The sequence below is a fragment of the Equus caballus genome, chromosome 3 (genome assembly GCF_041296265.1).
Source record: "Equus caballus isolate H_3958 breed thoroughbred chromosome 3, TB-T2T, whole genome shotgun sequence".
Classification (NCBI taxonomy): domain Eukaryota; kingdom Metazoa; phylum Chordata; class Mammalia; order Perissodactyla; family Equidae; genus Equus; species Equus caballus.
In genome coordinates this window covers 35,556,802-35,580,908 of record NC_091686.1, presented here as the reverse complement: position 1 = coordinate 35,580,908, position 24,107 = coordinate 35,556,802, and the positions used below count along the sequence as shown (strand labels likewise).

At 58.6% G+C, this 24,107-nt stretch overlaps 1 long non-coding RNA gene across 2 annotated transcripts in view; it reads left to right on the top strand.

Annotated features, from left to right (window-relative positions):
* Nucleotides 1-448: 448 nt before the first annotated feature.
* Nucleotides 449-24,107, top strand: part of LOC111772822 (uncharacterized) — a 36,431-nt gene continuing 12,772 nt past the window's right edge. The window contains exon 1 of one of the 2 annotated variants that reach the window (XR_011436980.1): nt 449-943. This is a non-coding gene — a long non-coding RNA (uncharacterized lncRNA). The remainder of the gene's footprint in view (nt 944-24,107) is intronic. The other variant, XR_011436982.1, reaches the window with a different exon arrangement.

Below are 24,107 nucleotides of genomic sequence, written 5' to 3'. Positions count from 1 at the left end.
CTGCTCCCTCTCCACTGGACTCTGACCCAGGCCCCCAGTCCTGCACCCCACCCTGGCCAGAGGCTGGCCTGGACCCTCACGTCCACTTGGGCCCCTGCACTGCCCCTCAGTCGACTCAGTTGCCCCCACAGTCAGCCCTGCCACCGGGGCATGAGTGCATGTCCTCGCGGCGTGTGGTTAGTCATGTCCCGGCTGGGCCGCACGCTCCAGGAGGCCAGGCCCACGTCCAGCTAGTTGACTGCCCAGCACGTGGCCTGCAGCCAACACTCCGGAAAGAGCATCGCTGAGGGAGGGGACGGTCCCTGCAGCACAGGGGACCATTCGGGAGGCTGGGGCTGGGCTGGGGCCAGGGCGTGCGGAGGACCAGGCGGGTGATGTGGGGGACCCAATCAGGAGGCTCCGAGGTGCGACGTGAACGTGACTTCCTTCCTGCTTCCTGGTGCTTTGCGGACAAGGGCGGTGATGGGAGAGGAAGGGACGAGCCCAGGCCGGGGTTTCCACGGCTGGCAGCCCGGCTCCCTGCCGCCCGCCCGCTTCTGGGCTTCTTGGCTGGGGCTGCTCCTGACAGAAGGGATGCGTGTTGTCGGGGGCGGGGGGCGGCGTGTGTGCGTGTGCGTGTGCGAGAGTATGTGTGTGCGCTTAAAATACAAAAAAAAGAAGGCTGGCTACACTCAGCTGCGAGAGGCTGGCCGGGCTCCGTCCGTGCCAATTCCCTCCGAGCTGGCACCGTGGGGACCGGGAGGGGGGAGAGGTGAGGGAAGATGGACGCTTGCCACGGACGAGCGGCAGGGCTGGGCGCCTCCCGGGTGCCAGCGGGCGCACGGGGCCAAAACTCACAAACAAAAACCGCAGCAGATCGCTGGCAGCCCGTCCTGGGGAGGCGGCAGCCACTTGGCAGAGGAGCCATGGAGGACCCGGCTGGGAGTAGGCGGCCGGCGCACAGGTAATGACCACATGGGGCTCACGGAGCATGTGGCCGGGTCCTGGCCAGGGTGTGGGTGACATGGCATGGCAGTTGGCAGGGATGGTTGCGTCTGGGGGTCTAGGGCCTCCTGTGCCAGGGCCAGCATGGTCACCCCTCTCGCCTGGGGTTCCCCGAGCACTGCCCTGAGAGTGGTGGCGTAGGTGTGGTCACCTTGAGTCCTCCGGGTGGCTCGGGAGCCGTCTCTGCACAGAGGAATGAAGCGGCCAGCCGGGCTGGGCAGGGGCAGCACGGTTTGAGGGGACAGCAGCCACACCCAGGGTCCCCCACATGGCAGCGCCTCTGGCTCTGGCACTCAGGCGCCTCCCTCTGGGGCCTCGTGGCTGCGTCACTGCCACCCCACACCCGGCTGGCTCTCAGGGCCAGGTCCTCTCCGCCTCAGTTTTTGGAAGGCGTCCCCAAACCGTCCTTGAATGTCTGTTTCTTCTCGCGGGCCATCCTGGGGACACAGGCGGGGGCTGGGAGGAGGGTTGGAGGACAACACCTGGTGGGGTTGGGTGGTCCCAAGAGAAGCGTCTCTACTTCCCTCCTGCCCATCTGCCCAGAGTCCCAGAGCCAGCTCGGCGCCGCAGTGCCTGTGTGCAGACCGGTGGGACCGCAGCCAAACGTGCCCGTCAGAGGGAGTGCGGGTGGCGGTGCCAAGGAACCCAGCTGCCGAGGGCATGGGGGCGAGCTGCTGGGGTGGGGGGGAGCCGTGCCGGCAGGGACCCCAAAACAAAGCGCCGATGGGCAGAAAGTGCCAGGGCAGCGGAGGAGGCTGTGCGGACATTCGCCCACTGGCGGTGGTGGCAGAAGGGTGCATGAGGGGCAGTGCCCGCCCAGCACCCGGCCACCCCTCCCTGGGCAACCTACGGTGACAGTGGGAGGGAAGCTCCGAGCGCACCACCCACGGGGGGCCAGCCACACTCCTTGGGCGTGGGGCACTCGGCCAGCAGGCCGTGGCAGGCCGTGGCGAGGCCCTCGCGGCGTCAGTGCCCTGGACGGTGGCTGGCCCCGGCTCTGCTGAGTCAGGAGGCGCTTGTGCTGCGGAAGCGTGAGAAGTGGAGGTGGAGCCAGCCGGGGCCAGAGGAGCCTCAACGCGGGCAGTGAGGGGTCTCTGAGGTCTGGGCTGGCTGAGGGGCAGTCACGTGGGGGTGACCCGGTGCTGAGAGACCCAGGGGACACGGGATCTGGAGTCAGGAGGGTGGAGATGGAACAAGAGGCCCAAGGGGGTCTCGGCTGCGCCTCAGGGCTCCAGGCAGGGATCAGACCCCTGGCAGAGGCCCAGCTGCGAAGTCGCTCGGGTGGAGGAAAGGGGCCCCCGGCAACAGGCCATCCGCTTGGCCAGGTGGGTGATAGGGGGTTTCTGAGGAGGGCAGCCTGCCCCTCAGAGCACCGGTGGGCAGCACTCTCTGGGTCTCTGGGCGCACTGGGTGCTGGCTGGGCTCTGCACTCAGCGGGGGTGGCCAAGGTCTGCAGGCCTGTCTAGTGGGCTGAGGGGGGCAGGCGCCCCTCGGCACAAAGGCTGGTGTGGACCAGGTCATCCTGCAGAGAGCTTCCTGGCTCTTCGGGCGGGACCATGCCCTGGTGCTGGCCGAGGTTTTCTCAGGTCTTCGAGACCAGCAGAGTCCTTCCGTCTCTGGCTCCCAAGACTCCCCATCGCCCACCCTGATACCCCCATAAGCAGGACCCTGCTCTGAGCACCTGGCATGGGGTTTCAGAACCCAAGGGGCTGTGGCAGCCATGACTGTCCACCGTGCCCCAGCAATGGGATGCAGGGACCCCCACAGCCCTATTGCACAGCCCGCCGCCCCATCAAGCTCCAGGGGGGCACTCTCTGCTCCCTGGTCCGCCCCCAGCCCCAGAGATTCAGACCCCAGGTCTAGACCCTCTCTGGGTCCCCTGCTCTCCGAGTGGCTCTGACTTGGCCATGGCCCTGGGTGGGGCAGGGTGGGCAGTGCGAGCCGTGCTGTGAGGGGACATGAGGAAGCTGGCCCAGGACTTCTGCCCCATGCCAGCAGGCCTTTGTCCACGGAAACAGAGGGAGGGGGCTGCTGGAGCAAGGGGGAGAGCCGGCCTGAGTGGCAGAGGCTGGCCCCCCACTGCCTCCGCGGCTCCTGGCCCCCTCCGCCTCCGCGTTTCACAGTCCTGCTCCTGCGCGGCTCCCAGCTCCCTGGAGACTCCGCCAGATGTTGCTCGCGGCCGACACATTGCTTCCCTAATGAAATATTCATGGCGTCTTTCTGCCTCTCGACAGAAAAGCCTCTGCAGCTTCCCCCACGGAAAGTGAGCCGGGCACCCGCCTCCCAGAAGGTCCCGGGAACCAGCGGGCACCGCCGGCCCCACCCCATCTGCTCCAAACCCTTGCCACCTCGTGTGGGCACTGGCCACTCCACATGGGGGCGGCCATCCAACTTTGCAGCCCCAGTGGAAAGGGATCTCTAGTTTCCATTGACTGTTTGCGCTGCTGTCTGATGGCCCCTACCGCACTCCAGCGAGGCCTGACCCCTAGCCCACTAAGGCCTCTCCTGCATGTGGTGGCCGACAGGGAGCCAGACCTCTTCCTGGCATGCCAGTCACCTGCCATCCATCCATCCACCCGTCTGTCCATCTGTCCATCCATCCATCTGTCTATCCATTCATTTGTTCAGTATCAGTGGAAAACCTACTATGTGCCAGGTTCTGTACCTAGAGATTGGGCATCAGAATGTTGAGCAAAACCTACTCAATCCCGTGCTCTGGGCCAGACATATGTGACGTCCTCCACGCGATGGTCACGCAGGCACCCCAGGCCCTTGCAAAGACCATAGAGAACCCCAACTACTGTCTGAAGCCTCTGAGGGGCCAGCCCCTGTGTCCCCCTAGATCTGCCCACAAGGTCCCTGAAACGCAATGGACCGGATCTCAGTTGCTGTGCCCCAGCCACACCTGGGTGGGAGCAAGGACAGGAAGGCAGGAGGCCTTGGCAGGGGCCGGGCCCAGGGGCGAGTTGGCTGAGTGGCTTCATCAGGGTCACTTTTCCAGGTGCCCCCACCACTGTGCAGATAGCTCACACAGGTAGGCCACGCACTCCATGTGCATGCGTCCCGGCCCGGGTGAGCTGGGCTGCTGTGCCCTGCCCCCCATGCTCCCCAGACCCCACTATAGCGTTCCATGAAACAGAGCTGACGGACGGCTGGGGTTCCAGGCCTGAGCTCCTGGGACGGCTGGCGGTCCCGCCCTGTGTCGGTGCCTGGCTGAGCCCTGCACAGACCCTCACCAATGGTGTCAGGCGCCTCCCCGACGGCTCCAGGGCCAGCTGCCTGCACCTTCTTGACTGGTCTGGCCCGACCCCTCAGCCAGCACCTCCGCCTCACTGCTCAGGCAGTGACCACACCTGAGGCGCCCACCCCCCCTCACCGACTCTAACCCCTCCTCCACCTTGCGGAGCCGTGGGGTGAGTGTCTGCTGAAGGCAAGGCTCCCCCGGTCCTTACAGCTGAGTTGTTGGATGAGCGGGTGGGGGCTGGACAGAGATGACAGGGGGGGCGGAGGGGTGCGGGAGGGGCCTCATAAGTGTCCATGAACGTGGGGGCCCAGCCCCAGCACTGTGCTTGCTGTGTGACCTTTGTCCTCTCAGCCTCCCCGTTCTCATGTGTAAGACGGAGAACGGCCCCTGATGCACTCAGGTTCACGAAGGCCGGCGCTTGCCTTCGTGCCTGGCCCGAATTGCCCCCAGCAATGTCACTGCCGTCACTGCCCTGGGTCTAGACAATCTCTCTGCCACCTCTTCCTTTGGGCCACCCTCACAGAGGACCAGGGAAGCCCCGGGGCCCAATGGAAACTCTGGTCCAGCTGCCTCCAGGATGGAAGGGCAAGGAGCCATCAATGCTGTTGGCAGGAAAAGGGGCTCAGAACCCTTGAGATCTCTGGACCCAATGTCCTTCTCTGAGGAGCCACCAGGGTGCCCAGCCCTCCTGTAGGACCGTTGCCCAGGTCGGGGTCGAGGAGCTGGCAGACAAGCGGCTTCTCCAGACCTGCTCTCTCTGGACCTCACACCAGGGGGGTGGCCAGAATGCGGCCCTCGAGAGCAGGGCTCGAGGAAGCTTGGGAGGAGGAGAAGGGGCCCGTTGGTCTCCCACCTGAGGGGTCCTTATGGCCCTGCTCTTTCCGCGGAGCCGAGGGCTATGCTTGGTCCCTCTGCCCAGCCAGGGTCTCCCGGGTCTGGAGAGAGGGCTGGTGGGACAAACAGCTGCCCCTAAGACCCCCACAGGGGAGAGGAAGTGCAGTGAGACCCGGGGGGTCTGCAGGCAGCCGCCACGGGGAGGCTGTGCCCACGGTGGCCTGAGTCCTGCCCGGCGGGCTTCCCTCAGGCGCTCTCAGGGTCCACTCTCAGACACTCTGTGCAGGATCAGAACCATGGGGCCCTGGGGTTCCCTCTGCCCACATGTTGTGGGGGGCCCTCCCCTCTGCACTGGGGCCTGGCCCGCCTGCCCTGGCCTCTGGGTGGGTCTTTGTCATTCACTGTCTGCTCTGACCTTGACAACTGTCGCCTCCGGCGACAAGATAGAAACTCGGGCAACGGTACTGTTTACTGCGAGCCCGAGAGCCAAGCATGAGCTTTGCCTGCGTGGTTTGTCTAAGTGTCTGGGCGTCAGTTCCCCAAGGCCATGGAGCCGGATGGGGCAGGAAGGAAGCTGCCCAAGAATGTCAGGCCTGGAGCCCTGGCCTGTTGTCATCAGGAGGCAGCCAGAAGCTGGGACCCTCCTGCAGGAATGACCCCAGGGGCTGACCTCAGCCCTTCCAAGGTCACAGTCCAAGGATCGGGCGCCCTCCTCCGTCAGGCGGTGGGCTTGGGGGGAGGAGGAGCTGGAAGGGCCACATCTCCCCCCGCCCCCAGCCCAGGCTGCCTCTCTCCCCACGCTGCCAGCAAAGTAATAAGCTATGCGTGTAGTGTAGAAATAAAACATGTTCTGCAGAACAAATGGTGTTAATTTGCAACGCGCTCCGCAGCCTGGCATTACTGAGCGCCTGGAGGGCGGGGGCCGCAGCTGCGCCAGAATTAACAGTCGTGCGCGGCGAATTAGTGGGCTGTGCATCCCCATCAGAGGGACAAAGCCCCCGCACCCCAGCTTGGGGTAGCCCTGCACCTCCCCGAGGAGGCTGGTTCTGGGAAGGCAGGAGGAGAGGCTTTCCGGCCCCTCTCCCCTCAGAGGTCGCTGCTCAGAGTGGTCAGCACCCACTGCTGGGCCCACCCAAAAGCACTGGCGGATCAGGTGTGGCCAGCTATCGGATATCCTCCTCCAGGAACCCAGGTCACACCTGGAGGGGTGGGTGGCCTTGTCCTGTCTCAGAGGCTGCCCCACCCACTGGGCCTCCAAAATGCGTTAGGGGCTAGTCCTGCCTTGGTCCCTGTGCTCTCAGTACCCTCTCTCTGGCGGCCTCGACAGACACCCCACCTCCTGACTCCTTCCTCACCAGAGGTTTGAGCTCCTGGCCTTGCTCAGAGGCACTCCAGCCCGGGCCTAATTAATCCACCTGTCTGCCTGCTCCTATTTATTACTATCGGCTGCTCAGAGCGGCAGGTCCTCATCGATCGGCAGCGATGTTGGCGGCTCAGAGATGTGCTGCTTCTCCTGGGCAATTTGTCTTCCTCGGCCAGCCCCCGTCTGTCCGACTGACAAGCGTCTGCCTTAGGTGCGAGGGGGGAGCTGCCATTCACCCCGGCCTCGTGGGGGATGCCAACCCCTTCGCTGCATCTGCTGAATATTTAACATTCTCCATCCATCCTTGTTGGCGCTGGTCGGGCCATGTGCTTCTGCTCGCCTTCTAGGCCCTTCTGACTCTGGAAATCAGGGCTGTTCCCTGGGACGGGCAGGAAGAAGGCAGGTGCAGAGGGCAGGGGTGTTGTCTGCCCTGCTGCTCCTCGCTGGACCCAAGGGGCCGAGGAGCCCAGGACGTGCAGAGTCCGGGTCCTCTGCCTTCTCATCTTGCTCTTGCCGTAGCCTCTGCCTCCTCCTCCTCGTGGGAGGAGGGTCATTCTGGAGCTGGGTGCGTCTCCTCTCGGGACCCGCCCTGCTCCATCTGCCGAGGTCGGTGCTGGGCACCCAGAGGCCTTTGGTGAATGCTCATTGGGCATGGATGATGGACAGACGGACACGTTAACTAACAGGGTCCTGGACTCAGAACTTTGCCCGGGAAGGGTCTTTGTAGGGCACCCGGTCCGACAGTCCTACAGTGCAGAAGGGAAAGCTGAGGCCAGAGCAGAGGAAGTGGCCTGCAGGCCCTGTCCAGTGCCCACGCCTGTGTCCTTCGGAGCCCAGTCCACATACCTGCTTCCAGGTGGGGAAAGTGGAGAGGCTGCTCTCATCTCCGGCCCGGGATCCCCCAGGCCCTGGGACAGCCTCCTGAGACCCAAGGCCCCATCTTGCCTGCCGGCAAGGGTGCCCACCCCTGGCCTCCGGTCAGCTTCAGGCTGGGTCAGCCAGCCACCTGTCTGCCTGCTCCCAGTCTCCTTCTAACCTCGTGGGAGAGGCAAGGGTCTCTTGCTGCTAGAGCCCCCCTCACGTGGGAGCTTCCTTCTCCTCTGCGGCCTGCGTGTCTGGCGGGATGGGGCGCCTGTCAGTCCTCTCGGGGGCTTCTCAGTGGGCAGAACTTCAAGTGTGCCAGGCCAGGGCCGGGGCTGGGGGGCGAGAGTCCAGCACAGGAGTCCTGCAGGGCTTGGAGACAAGTCAAGAAGACCCTCTGGCTCTGGGAAGCCTAACCCCACACTTCAGGAGGCCTCTCAGGAGAAGTGGTCCCGGGGTGGAGGGAGGGGACAGAGGCTCAGGCTCAGGCACCAGTCTGGAGCTGGGCCCTGGGGTTGGGGACTGAGGAGGAGATGAGGGGAGGACAAGAAAAGCGAGTCCCACGTGAGCAAACCGGGGCCAGCGGGGGCAGTGTCCCTGAGGGCTGCCAGACGTGCGGGAGGAGGAGGCAAGGATGGGTCGTGATGGCCCCGGAGGGCTGGGACTGACGGCCAGGCGGCTCGAGCATCACAGGCAGAGGAAGGATGAGTTCCTTTAAGAAAGGTGGTGGGGGCGGCCTGGCCCATCTTTGGCTCCTGGGCTGCCCTCTTCCTGCTGACACCATCCACCCCGGTGCCCAGGCCTGCTCCCTGTGCCCTTCTGCTGCTCAAACTCCATTCTGCAGAGAAACACCCTTTTGAGATGAAATTTTACCCACAACCGCAACATATAAAGCAGCTTGTGAGAGGCGTTCTGCTGAGGGGGGTTGCAGGTGAGGGTCCCACGGGCCAGCCTCCCCCTGCCTGCCCCGTATGGGGGCCTCTCAGAGGAGACTGACCACTTTCCTAGACCCAGTGCAGTGGAGCTGACCACCTGCCTGGCTCTGGCTGCCCTGTGGCAGCCATCACCACAGCCCCCCATGGTCCTGCCCGTGGGTACTGGCACCGTGGGGTTGGGGGCCCTTGTTTGTGGGGTGGGAATGTGGGGTTTGGCTGGAGAGGAAGAGGGACGGTGCACAGAATCCCCACTCTCCTCTCTCCCCTTGCCTGGGGCTGGGGCAGAGAAGGAGCCCTGCATCCCCTTCCTGAGGCTGGGTGGCCGCGGTTACCACCCGGTCACATCTGCCGGGCACACAAGAGAGGCTCCAGATGTACCAGAAGGGCCCTGCTAGAATGTCAGCTCCCTCTTCCCACGATCATTTCAGCATCCTCTTAGCACCACGAACCAGCCTGCTCGTTTGAATGCATAATTAGCCCAAGCATTCTACCTCGCTAATTTCGAGGCAGGGGAAGGGAGTGGAGGGGGTGAGGAATTTGCATATTAATTTAGCCGAGGGAGAGAAAAATTGTTTACCACTTCCTTCTCACAGAAGACTTAAGTCCTTCCTGCTTGCTGCCTGGAGCCTGGGGGAAGGGCCTGTGTGGGGGTGCGGCCAGCCCGCCAAAGCCGGGCCTCCCACGGCATCCCCCCACCGGGAAGCCCCCGCACACACCCAGCTCAACCTGCAGCCCCTTCTTTGCAGGGCCCACATGGGGGCACCCCTATGGCCAGGCAATGCAGGAACGAGGGTTGCTGGGGCCCTCAGTGGACCCTCACTCATGGGTTTCAGGAGTTGGAGATGCCTGGGTCCCCAACGTCTTCATCTATTTGTTTATTCCACAACCTACACACACACCAGGTTCACTCTCAGCACAGTGTGGGAGGCCAGGCGGGGTACACATGGCTGCCCGCCCCCCACCAGGGCAAGAAGCCTGTGCTCCCAGAGTCGTGGGCTGGTGGAAGGTGAGGTGCTGCTGAGAGCCCTCTGATTTCAGAGGGGAAGATGAGCTTCCACTGGAGTGGGCAAAGTGGGCTTCCTGGAGGAGGTGGCATTTGCCCCAGGCCTGGGAGGAAGAGGGTTTTCCCTGGCAGAGGAGGACATCTCTCCAGGTGATGGAGCTGGTGAGAGGAAGGGCCCAGGGGCGGGGGGCACACTGGAGATGCTTGGGGAACTGGGTTCTTGTTCTGACCAAGTTTGGGGCTCGTGAGGTCTCAGAAGCTGGAAAGGTGTGTGAAAGGCCTCGACGATGGGCCAGGCAAGGCCTGTGCCCTGGCAGACAACGCCGTCCCTCTGCGCCTCCATCCCATCTGTAAAGTGGATAACGTGATTCCGGGGGTTGCTGCAGGACAGGACGTGGCGCTGGGATGCATTCAGCACCGCCAGCACCCGGCATGTCTTCGGTCAATGGTGCCACGTGCTGTGGTTGCGATTCCCACTCTGACGTCGGCAGCAGTCCACTTAGGAAAGGTGCCATGCATCACAGCAGATGTGGCTCCTGACGGCGACCAGAACCCACGCCACACGCGGGCAACTCAGAGCATGTTCCAGAGTGCGCTAACACCGCCTAACCCACCGCTGGTCACATGGGTGTCGTCTTCCTTAGAATCAGGACAGGTGCCCCACGTCCGGGGGCAGCCCGCAGAGGGCCAAAGGGCAGCTGCTGTGGACACTCTGAGGACCTATGGGGACTGTGGGCGTGAAGGACAGGCTGTGAGAGGCCCGGGCGGAGGGCGAATCATGTAGACTGAGACCTGCATCCGCAGGGGAGGGTCCAGGCCAGGCCACCACTTCTCCTCTAGGAGACTCAGTTTCTCTGCATCACGAGAGGCTGGCCCAGTCTTGAGCCAGGCAGACATCACCAATCAATCATGGCACCCTCTCCCACAGCCCTCGGGAGCTCCAGGGAGCTGCTGTCCATTAGTTGTTTGCACCTGGATTAGGTGAACTCCAAGATGCCCCTCTCGGGGCTGACCTGTGCCCCACATGCAGGTCCCCAAGAAGCCCTGGTGGCTGCCGGCATTGAAGAGACCTGGGCCGCAGACCCAAGAACGTCCTCTCCACAAGCTTTTTGCAGTCACAGACCTGCCAGCAGCTGGCGAGTGCTGCACTCCAAGGTCTACAGCCTAGTGGGCTGGCAGAGGCCAGATCTGCCCTGCACACTGCCCCTAAGAATCTCTCAGCCACATGCTGCCTCCCTCCTGGCTCGCGGTGCATTGTGACCAAGAACACGGGCCTTGGGCTCACAGAGACCTGGGTCTCGGAAGGCCTAGGCTCTGCCGCTGACCATCTCGTGCCCTGGGTGAGATGCCTTCCATGGGGTCACATACGGTGCCTGGCACACAGCACTTGCTCGGTAGCCAGTGCCGGCAGCATGAACACACATGCTCGACTAATGAAGCTGACAATGACGAGTGCAGAGCAATGGGCCGGGACTGTGGGCACAGGGTGTGCACCTCCCTACATGGGAGCCTGAGGACCCAGGGACGCGGCCGAGGGTGGGGAAAGAGGGCAATGTGGGCATGGGAGGGGAGCCGCTCCACCAAAGCACACACGCGTGCCGACAGGCCAACAGCCGGCCCAGCGGCTGGGAGCTGCGGGCGGCAGGACCAAGGACTCGATGACGTCCAGGGCCACAGCTGTTGGCTGTAGTGAGAGGAGGTGGCCCCGAACTACCCTCCACACAGCAGCAGGCATCAGCACACCCCCAGAGCCAGTGCGGGTGAGTCAGAGCCTGGACAAGTCCTCAGTGCCCCAACCTGGCCAGGTCCTGGACTGGCCCTTCACCATGGACCCCTCTGCCGGGGGGGAGCACGGAGGGAGGTGCTGCCACCCCTCAGCCTTTACACCACTCAGCCAAGCTGCCAAGATGTGTCCTGCGGGGCAGGAGAAACTGAGGCACAGTGGGCTCGGTAACCTGCCCAAAGCACACAGCCCGTGTGGAGAGGCTCGGCCCGCCTGTCTTCTCTGTCCATCAGGGTGTCCCCCTGCTGGGTTTCGGGCAGAAGGTAGGCACTCTGGAAAACTCTGGGGGCACAACCAGGAGCCTGGCAGGCACAGACACAGACTCACTGCCCGCCTACCTGGGGCCCATGGGAGGTTGAAATCGCTGCTGCGTCTGGAAGCAGGAGAGGGAGAGGTCCCAGCCCTGCACCCTGCCCTGCCCACGCTGGTGGTCACCCACTCCTACCCTGCCTCCTGGAGAAGGGAGGAGACGAGGCCCAGGGAGCCGAGGGTGGGCAGCACAGCAGGGTGGGCGCTGCTGACCAGGGGCTGCTCCCATCTGGGCACGGGCTGGTGGGGCTCTTCTGTCCTTGCTAGGCAGAGGCCCCAGGACTCAGGAGTGTGACCCACGGGGCACCTGCCAAGGATGCCAACTCCTGGGCCTGCCCAGGCCCAGTGAGTCCAAACCAGCTCCGAGGGTCCCACTCCCTGATTGTTGGGGCCTTCCCAGGGTCGTTCCCCACCCAGGGTCCGAGAGCCCAGTGCCCTTGAGCCTCATGTGGGGGCAACAGCCTCCCCCTCCTGCACCTCTTTCTTTGGAAACAGCAATGAACTCGAAAGCTGAGCCATGACAGAGGTGAGAGGCTATTGCTGGGGGAGAGAGGCCAGCAGAGCTCAGACCCCTGAGCAGGTGGACGCTGAGTGGGGCAGCAGTGGGGGTTGTGGCCCCTGAGGGACCATGCACAGTTGGGTGCTCTGGGAGGGCGGGAAGAGCTTACTGGGCCCCCTGCCATCGCCGCTCATCCAAGTGAGGCAGGACAGCTCCTTTATTTCCATCCGTGGGTGTCGCGGTGGGCTGGGTCTGGAGGTAATCTGTCTGCCTCCTGCAGCTGGCTGTCAGCGCGCATCTGGAACCAGCTTCCTTTTCAGTCATTAAAGAATCCCAGGTCTGACAGGTAGGGAAAATCTGACGTAAAAACAACCACCCAGGGACCAAGTGCAGCTCCAGGGGAGCCCGGCTTCCCGCGTAGGAGCCCAGGCCCTCTGGGAGACAAGTGGGGAGTCCGCCCTGCGCCCCAATGTTAGGGGGTGGGCTGGGCTAAGCTGAATAGGTGTTAACCTGCCATCAGCACAGCAGGACCAGAGGAGAGACATGGAGAGAGAGGCAGAGGGAGGGGACAGAGGAGGAGGCATGTGAACCAGGAAAGGCCACGGGGTGTGGGGGCAGAGACCAGCCCCAGGCCACACCTGCACATCCATGGGACGCTGGACAACACGGAGGGTGGCCCGACACTGTCCCATCAACAGATGAGGAAAGGAGACACGAGAGGTCTTGTAGCACGCCACCATCACACGGCTTGAACCCGATGCCCACTTCTGACCTCCACTGGGCCTCCTAGGGGAAGCCTCTGGCCAGAGACCGGGGCCTGCTGTCCTGGAGACACGAGGCCTCCCTGCCCTTCTGGTCTGCCAGGGCCCTTGGGAAGAACCCGTGTCTCTCCCTGGGCACTAGAGGAGCCCTGCTGCCCTGACTAGGTCATCCAGCCCCGTGGGCACTCAAGCAGGTCACAGGACAGATGCCAGCCCTTTTTTTGAGATTTCTCCATCACTTGGGCAAGCCACTCGCCCCTTCTGAACCTCTGGGGCCACAACTATAAATGGCAGGAAGTGGGTGTATGCACCCAGCGTGGGGCACATGAAGGGCATCGGGCCCAGCCTGCGTGGTGGGGCTGGCTCTGCAGGTCACCCCGGGGTTCTGCCCTCACTTCGTCCGGCCAGGCCCTTGGCTGCAGTGAAGTGCTTAGCTCTCGGGGGAACCCACTGCCATCGCTTCTCTCACAGGGTCGTAGCACATGCTGGACACCAGCCGCCAGGTCACGGACCTGGGATGACTGTGCTCAGCACCCATCTGGAGGCCCTCCTGTGGTGGTACTGGGGCATCAGGCCTCAGGGATCCTCTGTTGCTGCTCTCAGCTGGCTGGGGCGGCCAGGAGCCTGGGTGAGGCTGGCCCCATGGAGAGCCTGGCCTGGCTGAGGCGGGCTCAGAGCCTGGGTCTCTCCCCAGGGCGCTGGTACCTGTGTTGTCATTGACATCTGGAAAAAGAGGTCACAAAGGGCTCTGGAGGACGCCCCCTTGCCAGTGTGGCCAGCTCCCTCCTTCTCAGAGACAGGGAGACCTTCGCAGGGCCCGGACCACCCCACCCACCCCCTGAAACTGAGGAGCTGGTGCTGGGGAGCCCAGCACATAGAGGGTTAAGCCCTGATTGTGGCTGTCTCTGCATCGGGTGCATAATGTGCTCATTTGCATACTGCAGTGTGCGCTCAATTAAAATGAACTTTTAATTTCTTCTAAGTAAATTACTTCTTGCCTGTACGTGAGGCGCTCGAATGTCAGAATAATGGGAGAGCCTTAATGAGCTGGGGAGAGGAGCAGGGAGGGGGCTGCTGGGAATAACCCCAGGAACACGCGTGTCCACACGCTGCACAGACACACACGGATGGACGCACAGACCCATGACCCGCGCACACACTCACCCCTCCACACACAGCCAGCTCCCTGCATGTGTTCCATGTGGGCACTCCCATTTGCTCACACATGTGTACAGGATCCCACCCGAGATGGACACAGAGCCTCAACCTCCCTTCCTCCTGCGTCTGATTTAGACCATCAATAAGGATGTAAGTTCAGAGGAGTTAAAACAAAGAGACAGAATCCAGATCAACAAAGGCCAGGCTGTTCCCCTGCCCCAGGGTCAGGAGGGAGCCCTGGGGCTGTTCAGGGGGCAGGCGGGGGCAGGGGTGCGTCCCCTGGCTATAACCCAAGAAGCAAACATCACCTTGTCCAGCTGGGCCTCCCAGAGGCTGAGCCCAATCTCCATCCTCCTCCTCCTCATGCATCTGAGTGGTGTAGGGGCGTTACTCCCACTGGACTTCAGGGGAAATAGCCTGAGAGGCGATGCAGTCTGCCCAGGGCACTCGGCTCAGTCTTCTGAGAACGGTGGGGGAATGGTCTGTCTGCCCCCAAAGCCTTGGTCCTTTATCTCCTCACCCTTTGGAACCCAAGATAGGAGAATGTGGAGGTGGCATCAGCCTTCAACTGACCAGGCGGGAATAAGGGGCCATGAGAGAAAGTTGACCAAGGCTCTAGGCTCCAGGCCCCTCGCCCTGCTTAGGATCATTTCAGCACCTTGGAGAGAGCCAGAAACAGGCCTGAGCCCTGAGCCCTGACCCTGGCAGGACCAGTGGGCCTGAAAGGCCTCAGCCCTGATCCTGGGCAGGGCTTGAGTTACCAGGAGGTCTCAGGAGAGGCTCTGGACTCTGACCAGAGTCTGGCACAAGGTCTGTCCCTGTCCAGAGGAGGCAGGAGACACATGGGTGCTGGGTCCACATGGACTGGGGATCAAGCATGGGCTCCACCCCCACAAGTCAAATGGCCCTGGACAAACCCTGGAGCCCTCCACCACTCAGCTGTCTCCTCTGCACCCGCTGGGGCCGGGGCTCCCTGAGGCCGCGTTTAACCCGCCCCACGCTGTGCCGAAGCCGCCGCTGGGCAACTCTGTGACCAGGGACCACCCCGTGGAACTGGGTCATAGCCACTGCCAGACACCTCTCAGAACCACCACTCAGCTGCCCCACGGGCCAGCGTCCCCATCATCCTCCAGTGTTTGAGTCTTGGGAGGGCCAGTCCTCGTCGGGTCTGGAAGAGTCAAAGGAGAGTCAGTGATGTCGACGACGATTCTCAGGACATGGGTGGACACGGCTCCCGAGAGGACAGAGCACAGCCAGGAGCTTGTGGCATGCATTCTGGGCCTGTGGGGAGCCTCACAGTGCTTGAAGAGGCCCGTGGCCCTGTGAGGAAGGGTACGGACATCATTGACAAGGCGGGATGAGTGCCCGTCCTTCAGAGGGTGGTCAGGGAGGGCTTCCTGGAGGAAGAAGGTCTAAAGCCCAACACGTCAGGATGAGGACTCACCTGGGGAATGCAGGGGCTGGAACAACCCAGACGAGCAGGTGGCTCGTGTCGGGTGCATTGGAGGTTGAGGCCGGGGGCGACCAGGAGTGTGCCAGGGGGAGGCACATGGCAGATGGGAATCGCTCATGGGGGCACGGGGCATGGATGTCCAGGCTCAGAGACATGCACCAGAGTGCCTGAGAGGAGCATGCTGGAGACGGCCGCCCTAAGGGACGTGACAGAAAGGCAGCATCGTGAAAAGGCCTCGGAAAACGGGGGTAGAGGGGCTGGGGTCTGAGGCTCCCAGGTGGGCTGTGGGGGCTCCTCAGCATGCGGGCACTGAGAAGGCGGCAGGCTGTGTTTGTAAATAATTTATCATTATTTGCAGGCCAGGGGCAAGGCCATGGTGGCGGCCAGCGGGAGGACAGAAGCTTCCAGCCACTGCCCCTCCCCAGTGTGGCCCTGGGCACCCAGGGCACAGAGGGAAAGCCCCCGTCCAGCCCTCACTGAGCAGGTGGGGAACCTGAGGCCCAGAGTTCTCTCAGCCAGCACAGCCTGGTGGACAGCTGGACGAGAGAGGTGGCCCCTGGCGTCTGGGAGGGCCAGGCTGTTGCTGTGCAGCGGGAGATGGTGGCTCTGCCACATCTGCTGCCCCAGGACCCTGCAGTGTCCTTGTGAAGGGCAGCTGCAGAGGTCCCGGTGATGAGCTGGCAGGTAGGAGGGGAACTCGGAAGCCGGCAAGGACCGGAGAGTCAAGGAGAGCAAGAGGCAGCCACGGGGCCAGGAGGTGCAGCAAGGCCTGCTCACGCCCCTCCCCTGCTCAGGAACTCTCTGTGGCTCCCCATTGCCACCTGAACAAGCCTCGCTGGGCACCTGCCCTCAGCACACCTCATGACCAGCCCAACTGAGCACCAACACCTCCCCACTCTGCTCACGGGGCCCTGCACCTGCAACGCTCCTGCCTCCCACCCCTGCCTGACAGAATCCCCAGAACGAGCAGAACTGCTGCTTCCACGAAGCCCGCCCTGCCCCCCAGCAGAGTATTCCTCTCTTCTGATCTCTCTAGGATGATGTGCTGATGGCCCCGAGGCGTTGGGCACGGTTGTGCACAGCGGGGGTGCAGGGACACCACAGGGCCAGGGCCAGGCACCCAGCTGTGTGTGCGTCCATCCTACGCCAAGGGCAGCAGCGTCCTCCTCGGGCTCCTGTGGTATCCAGGGCCGAGCTCGAACACTGACCAGCTGGACGTCCTGCCAGGTTCCCACCCCCTCCATGGGGGAGGGGCATTCTCCACCTGCCCACACGCGTCTGTGCCTTTAAGAGGACAAGTCTCACCCTCGGCCCCCTTCCTCCCTGTTTTTCATGCCAGTCTCTCCCCCTGGATAGGTTCTGACAATTACCACTTCGCTGGCAGCTGGGGTGTGCTGCGTGTGTGTGTGCGTGTGTGCGTGTCTATCTGTGCACATGAGGTGACTGGAGCCCAGCTTTCCCCCATTGCTGAAATTTACATTGAACCACAAATTAATTTCATAATTTTTTCCTCTCTAATTATGCCAACATCTGCTGCAAAGCCAAGCTGTGCACATGCATTTTAATATTCTCCCCTCTCTCTCCTCCTCACAGCATCGCTGTCTGTCTCTGCGCTGAACTTTTCAATAATTATCGCCAAGAGAAGATCTTGACTTCCATTTCTCTTGCCTTTCAAGAGCGGGGGGAGGAGGGGGAGATAAGGAGGGGCAGAGAGAGAGAGAAGGAGGGAAAGAGGAAGAATGAGAGAGAGAGAGTGAGGGGGATAAGGGGGAGAGAGAAAAGATAAAGAGAGAATGAGGGCGGGGAGGGGTGAGGGGAGGGAGAAAGATCTCAAGTTAACAAACAGGACTGCGCATCCGCATCCGTGTCTCTAGGAGGCCGTGCGGGGTGGGGGTGGAGGGGCCGCTGACGGTGATTTCTTTGTTGCTGAGGAGGAGAGGGTGGGTCTGAAGGGAGAGAGAGAGGAAAGAACAAAAGGAGAGGGAGGAAGAGAAGGAAAAGGGGAGAACAAGGAACCGCGGGCGCAGCAGGGAAGTTGGGAGGGGAGGGCCAGGCCCGGCCCGGAGGGCATGAGTTTGCGGGTACACCCAGCACCCCAAGACCGCAGCCACCCCAGGGCCGGGGACAAAGTTGTTTTCCACTTCCTGCAAGCACAGGGCCATAGGAGGTTATGGGGACCCACCCATTGTCACCCACTTTCCTAAGAGGGCCGGCCACCCACAGGCGCAGTGGCTTGACCCCAGCGATGCTGTCTCGGGTTCCCAGGCACCTTCAATGAGGATGTTCTGTGGGCTCTCTGACGGGAGGGCTGGCCTGGCATGTGTATGTGGGCGCCACACCTGACAGGGAAGGTGCTTCCAGGTGTGCACGACCACCCGTCTGCCACACTTTCCTCCCCGCATGCCCACACCCACCCAGTCGCCACCGCCCACTCAGGAGTGTGGGTGCACCAGCCCTCCACCAAGACTGAGGGGCTGGGCGGCTCCCCAAACGATTCCCCTCCACCTCAACTCAGTGTGTGTGTGTGCACACGTGTGTCTTCATGTGTGCAATATACATGTATGCATTTCATGCACACCTGTGTGAGTGTGTGCACACATGTGTGTGGAAGTGTGCGCACCCGTGTGTATGTGTAGAAGTGTGTGGGAATGTTGTGCATGTGTGAGTGTGCAAAAGGCACATGAGTGTATGTATTCACATGTGCACACATGTGTGCCTGTGCGAGACTGTGTGCATGAATGTGTGTGCACATGCATATACACACAGTATGTGATGGTTTGTGTGCATGTGCACATGTGTGCACACATGTGACAGTATGTGCATGTGTGTGTTCATATGCATGTGGGTGTGAGTGTGTGTGTATGAGTGTGTGACAGTGTTTGTGTGTGTGCATGTGCGAGCCTATATATGGAGTCTGGGCCCGCATATTCATCTCGGCTCAGCCCTGCAGCATGTGGATGGACACCCAGAGAGAGCACGTGTGGCAGAGTGCTGGACAGGAGGCAGGAGGCAGGGTTCTGGCCCCAGTTTGGTCAGCTGTACTGGGTGACCCTGGGCAAGACGCTGGCCGTGTGTGAGCCTCCGTCCCTCCAGGTGTCCAGTGAGAGTAAGCAGCCGTCCGTCCGCACCGACCACCTGCACACAGCAGGTGCTGTATGACGCATGTTGAATGAAAAGCTGTGAAGCCCTCCTCTCCTCTGTGCCCTTGGGTCTGGGTCTCAGTGCAGGGACAGCAAGCTGGCACTCAGTGAGTGGATCTGGTCCCCCGTCCACCTCCTTGTCCCCCTGGAGCCCGTCCTCTCCTCTCCACCCCTACGACTCCTCGCTGGAAGAGCTCCCAGCACTCCCCCTCCTTCCTAGATCCTCTCTCCTCCAGCCCACGGCGGCCGCAGTGGGAAACGTGCCCCTCCACCCTGATTTAAAGCTCCCCATGGCTCCTCGCTGCCATCAGGACCAGGTCCACCCTCCTCATGCTGGCACACGAGGCAGCACCATGCCCCAGTCCTCGGTGAGCCCACGTGCACACCCCAGATGCCACCCTCTCAGGGCCTCTTCCTGGCCCGTCCACATGCTCTTCCCTCTCCTTTCCCTTGATGATTACACAGTTCAGCTCTGGCCTCCTTCTTCCAGAAAGCCCTCCTTGTCCGCCCCAGGCTGGCTGAGGCCCCTCCATGCTCACCCCGCAGGGCCCCTGGGAGGACATCACTTATTTATTCCCCTGTTTCTCCCACCTCACCCCAATCTCAGAGCATTTGGAGGGCAAAGTGTTTTATCTCTAGCCCGAGTGTCGCATACGGCTGCTGTTCGGTGATATTTTGTTAAATGATGAACAAATGAATGGTGTAACTGTGCTACTCAACTTCCCCGGGTCCCTCTCCTCGTATAGAAAGTGAGGGGCTGGCTCTCCTGTAGCCAAGGATTCTCACCCCCACGCTCCTCCGCGTCCACTGCAACCTGACTGAGAGGTCAGCAGTGGAGGGAGAGGAATGCCCTCTGCCTTAGCAATGATCCAAATAAACACACATTTCTTGAAGCTACGATGCGCCAGACCCTGTGAAGGGTTTTACAGTGGCTCACTGTCCAGAAGAGGATGCACAGACAGCCAGCTACGACGCCCGTGAGAATGAGATACAGCTCATTGTGGGGACTGCTCCCCCGTAGAGGGAACAGGGGAAAAGTTACAGAGGACGTAGCATCCAAATGGAGTCTGGAGGAGTGAGGGCTTTCATGGGACTTGGGACAACCTCGGGAAGGGCATTACAAACGGAAGACAGTAGGTTGCAAAAGAAGAGAGCCAGCTTCTTCTCTGGCCATGATAAAAATAATGGGCACCAGATGTACCCTCCTGCTATAAACAACCATGGAACTGGACAGAATATGTGTGACAACTGTTTTCAGACATTGGACAGCAGACAGTTCCACATTCCCCCCAGCTTCCTGCCTCCCCAAACCAGCACAGGGAACCTGAGCCCCAGTGCAGTGCAGTGATCTCAAGAGGTAGAGGAAACACAGGTTGAAGCTGGGGCTGCTGAAGCGTTGGCAATTTGCAGAGTACCGAGGGGGAGGCCCGGAAACCTGCACAGGCGTTCCCTGAGTCTCCCACTAGCCAGCTGCGCGTGGGCGGGGCACGGCTCCACAAGACCTGGCAGAGAACCGCTAAGGGCTGGGAGTTGACTTGAGAGTCTGGAGTTGATACAGAGCCGGGAGACACTGCGCAGTCCAAACAGCTGCAGTGCAGAGCCCACAGCAAACATCCCAGGACAGCGCGTCTCAGGAGCAGGGCTATGCGGCCCTCGGGCAAGGACGGCCTGAGAGCCCGCCCAGCAAAGCCCGGGCCCAGCTCCAACGGGCCGAGCCACGCTGCCAGGAAACTGACCATCTGCCAGAGCAAAAGGGAGCCCCCCTTACAGAAGACGGCATGATCCGGACCCACAGCCAGGCAGGACGCACAGTGTCCAGCACACAATAAAAAACTCCTGGATGTGCAAACAAGCAGGAAAACTTAACCTGGAAAGAAAAAAGAAAACCCGGTCAATAGACAGACCCAGAGATGACGCAGATGTTGGAATCATGAAAGAAAGATTTAAAACAAAAGAAAGACACGAATGAGGAGAGGGGGGCTCTCTAAAGAATGGGAACCATAGGGGGTGAATCTAATGGAAAATGTAGAATTGAAAAACGCAAAATCCGAAATGGAAAATCCACTGGATGAGTCTATAGCAGGTTGGAAATCAGAAGAAATGATTCGTGAACTTGAAGAATGGTGCATAAAAATCCAATTAAACAAAGACAGAGAAAAAGCCTCTAAAAAAGAACAAAGGCCTCACTCAGTGACCTGCAGGCAACATCAGACAATCTAATTATATCTAATTTAATTCCCAGAAGGAGAGGAAAGACGGTGGGGCAGAAAAAGGCATTTGAAGAAATAGTAACTGAAAATTTCCCAAATTTGATGAAAAATATCAACTCACAAATTAACAGAACCCAAGCATCATAGACATTTAAAAAAACCCTAAGAATATACTGATACCAAAGGTAAAGAGACCACCTTAAAAGCAGCCAGAGGAAAACAGACACATCACAAGGAACGAGGATGAGAAACACCGTTGCCAGGAGACAATTGAACGACATCTTTAAAGGGTTAAAACAGAGCTGTGAACCTAAAATTCTACATCCTGCAAAAAATAGTCCTTCAAAAATGAAGGTGAATTAGAGATATTTTCAAGTCATCAGGAAAGCATAGCAATCATAAATGAGCACACACTTAATAAAAGCTTCAAAGATATGAAGCAAAAACTAGCAGATTAAAGGGAGATAAATCTACTATCATAGTTGGAGATTTTAACACTCCTCTCTCGGTAATTGGCTGAATATGTAGAGGGGAAGCCAGCAAGGCTGTGAAGACGTGCACCACCATAAACCAGCATGACGCTCCACCCAACGGGAGCAGAAGACACACATTTTTTTTCAAATGCATATGGACTATTCACCATAAAACGTCTCAATAAATATGAAAGGATTAAAATCATACAAAATATACCTCTAACCATAGACAGTTAGAAAGAAATTACATTAACGTACCTGTAAAATTCCCTCAAATATTTGGAAATTAAACAAAAGACTTCTAAATAAACTGTGAGTAAAGCAAATCCCAAAGGAAATTCAAAAATGTTTTAAACTAAATAATAATGAAAACATGACATATTAAAATTTGTGGACTATAGCCAATGGATTGTTTTAAGTGAAAATCATAGTTTTAAATGTTTGTGTTAGAAAAGACTAAAGGGTTTTAAATAAATGATCTAAGCTTCTGCCTTGAAAATCTAGAAAAAGAAGAGCAAATTAAGCTCAAAGTAGAAGGAAGGATGTAAGAAAGAGCAGAAATCAGTGAGACAGAAATTGAACCAGCAATAGAGAAAAATGTTAAAAAACCAAAAGTTAGTTCTTTAAAAAAAATAATAAAATTCATAAACTGCTGGCTATGTTACTCAAGGAAAAAAAGAGAGAGAGAAAACACAAATCACCAGTATCAGGAATGAAAGATAAGACATCACCACAGATCCCACAGATATTAAAAGGAGATAAGAAAATATTATAAGCAACTTTATGCTGATAAATTTGACAACTAGAGGAAATGGACAAACTCCTCGAAGGACACAAACTGCCAAAACTGACACAAGAAGAAATAGAAACTCTGAACAGATGTGTATCTGGTTTAAAAAATGAATTCATAATTAAAAACCTCCCCACAGAGAAGAAAGTGGAGGCTGTTTGGTTCCAGGACGGGCGAGGGGGAGTCCTGGGGTTCGGCTGAAGAACATGAGTGTGGGAAGGGCTGGTGCGCGTGGGCGTGACTGTGACGGGAACCATGGTGCCATCCGCCCCTGTGCAGAGCCTGCTGCCCAGCAGCCTTAGAATACAGATGAGGAGGAAGAGGCTCAGAGATCCCGTTTCTCGACAAGGTCACACAAGAGCTGGCAGAGCTGTCTCCTGGTGCCCACGGCAGGGAAGGTACTTGGAGACGCCCGGAGCTTCCTTCCCACGTCTCCTTTTCCTTCTCATCCTCAAGCCTTTGAGACAAAGGACAAAGGCCCCATGAACCGCAATCAACCTACACCATCAGAAGCCAAATCTTGCAGACATTCCCTCTTGCTCCTTGGACCTAGTGTCTTGTTAAGTCTTTCCTACCACGCGCCCAGGCGATCAGGGACATCATAATATCTTAGCAATACAGTAGAAATACAAATGCATACATACACACACATAGATATGGTAGCCATGAATTGATCCTTCAAGCCAAGACGCTCAGAAGGTGAAGGGTGCTAACAGTCACATGAGGACTACGGCAGGACCAGGACTGACCTGAAAAAACTAGGATGAGTGGCGGATCTGAGCGGGAGGAGCGAGAGCATCCTCGCTCTCCAGGCACGTCATGTAATACAATAGCCGCTCCAGCCTCGGTCTGCACCGCGCTTCACAACCGCCAGGAAGTGGTGGACGGCACTATCATTCCTGCACAGGCTGGTCGGCTGACCCTCTCCCAGGCCTTTCGCGGCCTTCCCCTGAAAGCTCCTTCTTCTCCTACAGAAAAAATTCTTCCTTTCCTGAAAAACCTGAACATACGAACAAATCTCTAGCTAACGAACCCCTTTTTGCCCCAGGTGCCAGGGAATGCAGAACAAAAGTGAGGGCTGCCTTGAAGTCTGGTGATCAGTGCAATCAACCCGCCACTTCTGTTCCCACAGCTCCACTGTTTTCCTGCGTTTCCCAAAACCCTTCTGGAAGCAGAATGGGTACAAGTTATAAATCACATTTTTTTTATTGAGGTTATGATAGTTTACAACATTGTGAAATTTCAGTTGTACACTATTATTTGTCGGTCACCGCATAAGTGCTCCACTTCACGCTTTGTACCCACGCCCCACCCCCCTTCTCCTGGGTGACCATTAATCTGTTCTCTTTGTCCACGTGTTTGTTTATCTTCCACATATGAGTGGAGGCATACACTGTCTGTCTTTCTCCATCTGGCTTATTTCACTTAACATAATACCCTCAAGATCCATCCATGTTGTTGTGAATGGGACAATTTTGTCACTTTTTATGGCTGAATAGTAGTCCATTGTGTATATATGCCACATCTTCTTTATCCATTCATCAGTTGCTGGGCATCTGGGTTGCTTCCATGTCTTGGCTATTGTGAATAAAGCTGCAGTGAACACAGGGGTGCATAAATCTCTTTCAATTGCAGATTTCAAGTTCTTTGGATAGACACCCAGTAGTGGGATGGTTGGGTTGTATGGTAGTTCTATTTGTAATTTTTTGAGACATCTCTATACTGTTTTCCACAGTGGCTGCACCAGTTTGCCACCAGCAGTGTATGAGGGTTCCCTTTTCTCCACAACCTCGCCAACATTTGTTATTTTTTGTCTTGGTGATTATAGTCATTCCAACGGGTGTAAGGTGGTATCTTAGTGTAGTTTTGATTTGCATTTCCCTGATGATCAGTGATGATGAGCATCTTTTCATGTGTCTATTGGCTATCTGTATATCTTCTTTGGAGAAATGTCTGTTCATATCCCCTGCCCATTTTTTGATCCGGTTGTTTGATTTTTTGTTGTTGAGTTGTGTTCTTTATATATTATGGAGATTAATCCTTTGTGGGATATATGATTTGCAAATATTTTTTCCCAGTTGGTGGGTTGTGTTTTCATTTGCCTTGTAGAAGCTCTTTAGTCTGATGAAGTCCCACTTGTTTATTCTTTCTATTGTTTCCCTTGTCCGAGAAGAAATGGCATCTGAAAAGATCCTTTTAAGACCAATGTCAGAGAGTACTGCCTATATTTTCTTCTAGAAGTCTTATGGTTTCAGGTCTTACCTTCAAGTCTTTGATCCATTTTGAGTCTATTTTTGTGTAGGGTGT